Source organism: Pinus tabuliformis, chromosome 2_2 (assembly GCF_031772625.1).
Source record: "Pinus tabuliformis cultivar Carrire ecotype Pingquan chromosome 2_2, CPIR1, whole genome shotgun sequence".
Lineage (NCBI taxonomy): Eukaryota > Viridiplantae > Streptophyta > Pinopsida > Pinales > Pinaceae > Pinus > Pinus tabuliformis.
In genome coordinates, this window is record NC_142300.1 from 821,449,803 (window position 1) to 821,454,808 (window position 5,006).

The window sequence follows — 5,006 nt, forward strand, 5'->3', positions numbered from 1 at the left end:
GTTCTTATAAATTTTATTTTTTTTTGCAAAATTTTCCTTTGAGACCCATTTTATACCTCAAAATTCCCCTAATGAAAGCTTGATAAATTAAGAATAAATGCATGTTAGGGCAGCAGTAATCGACTTATCCGTGGAGCACACGACATGTGATTGAAGCGAATTGGACTCTGCATGGTTTTACTAGTCTCTGCACGGTCTTTATTGCAACAATCCAAGAAACCAAGGATTGAATCTCGCAACTAGAGTTCATCTTCTGCAGTCATTTCTTTCCAACTTTTCAATCCGAGCTAATATGTTCAACAAGTGGAGGCTGAGGCGAGGAAGAGGAAGCAGAGGTTGAGCATGATGACGACCAGACTGAAGAAGAACGAGAAGAACAGAAAGCATGTGAGCATAGGCCACAGGCGTATCGAAAAGCACAAGAAACATCCAGGTGGTAGGGGTAACGTCGGACGTATGCACCACCATCGAATTCTCTTTGGCAAATACCATCCTTGCTACTTTGGTAAGGTTGGTATGAGGCATTTCCACAAGCTCAAGAAACACCATCACTGCCCTATCGTTAATATTGAAAAGTTGTGGTCTCTAGTCCCTAAGGATGTCAAGGCCAATGCCACCCCTAACAATTCTCCTTTAATAGATGTCACCCAGTTTGGGTTTTTTAAGGTCTTGGGTAAGGGCGTGTTGCCCTCACAACCCATTGTCTTGAAGGCCAAGCTTATTTTGAAGCTAGCTGAGAGGAAGATTAAGGAGGCAGGAGGGACAGTCATTTTGACTGCTTGATTGGAGTTTTAGGGGTTTTTCTTTTGATTTCAGAATTTACTTGTGTTAGCGTTTTGGGTATCAGTGGACAAATGTATTATAACAAAGAGGTTCTAACAACTTAACAAGGATGTTGCAAAAGAATGGAAGTAGGAGAGAAAATATCTATTAATTGAGTTGGATGAAATTCAAACGGAGAAGAGGTGGTTTCAAGAACATCTTGAATATATGAAAATCTCCTTCGAATAACAAAAAAAGGGACTCTCGTCTGCCTTTGAGGTCCATAAAGGCAATAACATGGAAAAGGAAGAACTCATATCCAAATTTGAGAATGAAACCCTTAAATTGTGGGAGGATTTGCAACAAAGAATTAAAGAAATTGATGAAGGCAAAGCCCCACAGAAAAAGTTGCCCCTAAAAGTGAGAATGATGGGCAAGGAGCTTAAACTCAAAAGCATGAAACAATGTATTCAAGTTTGAGGAGTTGATCATGAAAGAAATGCAAAGTAGGATGGAATTTATCAGTTTAATAATTTGAAGAAAATGTATAGAATTCGTAGCCCTCAATATGATGTTATTCTTAGCTTGAATGGTATCAGCACTAACAAGTCTTCGTCGGGCAAGAAGAAACTACAAAATAAAGTTGCATTAGTCCAAAAAAACTGAAGAAGAATAGCATATACGGTAAACCAATGTTTGTAACACACGATTCTATTTTCTTTATCATTTTTTCTGAGGATCTGATAGCATATTTTTATGTGAAAAATATAAATTATAGAGCAAATGACACTAGAAATGGAGAAACAAATACGATTTCTTGGAGAAAAGAGGTTGAAATCAATGTAAATGGAAACCCCAATGGATCAGATCATCTTCAGGACAATCCAAGTTTCCAAAATAAGCGGGAAATTTTTTTGGTTGGAGAACTTATTTCTAGGTCATATTCTTCAAATTTCGGTTTGGATGGTTGTATGGTTAATCTAGACATAGGAAATTTTTAGAGCAAAGAAACGGCTGCCCAAACCCCAGAAAGTAACTCCAAATATGTTAGGCCCCTATAATAATAGTGATTCCCCCATTACTATTGTCATTATATCCCTTATTGTTATTATTGTGCCCCTATTGTTCCCATATTGTTATTAGTATGCCCCATAGAAACCCACTATTGTTATTTTTGTGCCCTTAAGTTATTACTGTTATGTCAGCTTGATTACACTGTGACCCCCTAGACTCTTATATATAGAAGGGAGGTTTAGTCATTTGTATCATCCAAGAATTGTTCATTTGTGTAATTTAAAGGAGGTTTGCCCCTCGAAAAGGCTGAATTCTAAGGCGTTGATCTATCTTTTCTATCTTTTTGTGAGCTGGTTTCCTAACATTTGGTATCAGAGCTTTGGATTCTAGGGTTTCGCTGCTCCAAACAGGTCATAACGGAATTTTCGCTATAACTTTTTTTCTGCAATGTTTCAGAAGATGAAAAAAAACTCATTTGGGTTGAAATCGTTCTGAACTTTGGGTCTAAATTTCAGATCTTGTCTTGCTATATTTGTGGAGATATGATCTGAGGAAGTTAGCATTTTTAGCAGACTCCCGAATTATATTCCAAACAGGTGACCTGTGGAAAATTGTCATAACCTTTTTTTTGAGCATCAGATTGAAATTTCGTAAGAAGTTTCAAAAAGAGGATGGCTTGTAGTTTTCTGTGTATCAGTTTCAGGTACTAAGGTTGAAATAGTGACATGTGGCACATCGTACAAGTTTTCTCTACTGAACTATTCTATAATTAGGTCACCGTGGGAGATTTGGCATAACTCTTCCTTGGAGAATCCAATCTTGATCAGAATTGCAGGGTTATAAAGAGGACTCAAAGGGTTACCGCTGGATGGGATTTCAAATATTCGAGATCCGTAGTTATAGAGATACAACAGATTCAATATCGAGCTCTTACAAATTGAAAAAAAGGTGTGTAGTTTTTTTGAATTTTGCATAAGATTGGTTTGAAAATTAGTTTGAAGGAATTCAAAGGGAATAGTGAAGAATTATTAGCATTAATTAATGCCCCAAAGAAAGAAAATGGAAATACCTAGTAAGCAACATGAAATCTCTAGCATGACTCGTGAAGAAGAGGAAGAAATGCAACATGATATATCAAAATTACAAGACCAAGTACAACAAAATTCACTCTCACTAAAGGTAAATGAAGTCAAGATGAATGGCGTGGAAGCTAATATGAATGGCATGCAAGTTAAGATGGATGGCGTGGAAGCTAAGATGGATGGTTTAAAGAAAGGCATAGAAGCTAAGATGAATGGCATGGACGATAAGATGGAAGAATTGAAGATAAATTTGAATAAGTTGCTACAAGAAATGGTCACTAATGGTGAAAAGTTAGTAAAGGAAACTCACAATGAGAACAAACGAAATGTTAATCATGATTTCATAGACTCTAATGTTGGATTGAAGACCCACCATGTTCGAAAAATCGATATGAGGAAGTTTGATGGCAAGGATCCCAGAACATGGATACTACAGATGGAGCAATTTTTCGATCTCCATAATGTGAAAAACACACAAAAGGTATGTATTGCAACTTTATATTTGGAACCAAATCAGTTTGTATGGTATCGATGGATTTTCTCTTGTAAACAAATTGTCACTTGGGCAATTTTTACAGAATAAATGATAGCACATTATGAGGATACAAAAAGCAACATTTTTTAGCCAATTGATAAATCTCAAACAAAAGGGTTCAATGATGGAGCACATTGAGGACTTCCAAAAATTTAACATAAGGGTAAAAGATATTCCAGAGGAGCATAGGATTGAAGTGTTCATAGGGACTTTAAAGGATAATATCCAACATGAGGTTCACCTTTGGGAACCTGATTCATTGGGAAAGGCATTCAGGTTAGTAAGAAAAATGGAAAGCAAAATTATGGCAACGAGGAAGCCTACCACTCAAAACTATAAAGATGGAAGTGTTGTTTCCCCTAGCCTTCCATAACCTACAAGGTTGACACCACAACAATTGGAAGAAAAAAGAGCAAAAGGGCTTTGTTACAGTTGTGATAGCAAATACAATAAAGGTCATAAGTGTGCTGAGAAGAAATTATTCTACCTAGATTGTGAAGAGGAGGAAGAAAAGGAACAAGAAATGTTAAAAGAAGAGGATATACTCCAGGAAAAAATCCTAGAAAAGAAGAAATGAATCTGACCATATCTTGTAATGCATTGTCTGGACTTACCACTCCTCAAACTATCAAGATAGAAGGACATATCAAGAAGAAAAAGGTAATAGTGTTGATTGATTTAGGAAGTACCCATAATTTTATTCATGGTAAGATAGCAAAGGAATTGAATTGCTTCCTATATCCAACACCAGAGTGTCAAGTGATGGTTGCTAGTGGAGGAACCATAAATTTCTTTAGAAAGTGCCATAATATCAAGCTATCAATGGGAGAATATGTATTGAATAGCCCAATTTTTTCCATTCCAATGGGTGGTGCTGATGTTGTACTAGGAATCCAATGGCTACAAACCTTGGGTATAATAGCTTTTAATTTTCAAGAACTTTTCATGAAATTTTGTGCGGAAGGAAAGGAAGTTGAATTAAGGGGTATTACAGGGAAATCAAGAAAGATAATCAGCGCTAACAGTATGACAAAGATTCTAAAGAAGGAACAACGAGGTGTAATTGCACAATTATGTTCGCTAGAGGTTCCCACATCGAAATCATATATTTCTCCATATATCCAAAAAGTCTTGGACAATCATTCCAAGGTATTTGAGACTCCCAAAGGTCTCCCACCTATTCGTGATCATGATCATGCTATTCATTTGATTCCAGGAAGTATTCCTCTAAACATCAGGCTGTATAGATATCCTTATGCCCAAAAGAGTGAGAATGAACGTATGGTTGCAGAAATGCTAGAGGATGGTATAATTCAACCTAGTTAAAGTTCTTTCTCGGCGCTAGTAGTATTGGTGCACAATAAGGATGGATCATGGTGCATGTGTCCGAATTATAGGGAGCTCAACAAGCTCACTATTAAAGATAAATTTATCATTCCTGTCATTGATGAATTATTGGATGAATTGCATGGATCAATTTACTTCACCATGTTGGATCTTTGTTCAGGATATCATCAAATCAGAATGAAGACTGAAGACATTCCGAAAACAACATTTAGAACTCACAAGGGTCATTATGAATTTTTGGTCATGCCTTTTGGCCTTACCAAGGC

The 5,006-nt window shown here is 36.6% G+C and overlaps 1 pseudogene; it reads left to right on the forward strand.

Moving 5' to 3' along the window:
* The first annotated feature begins 345 nt into the window (after positions 1-345).
* LOC149195506 (large ribosomal subunit protein uL15x pseudogene) lies at positions 346-783 on the forward strand (annotated as a pseudogene).
* The last annotated feature ends 4,223 nt before the right edge of the window (positions 784-5,006 follow it).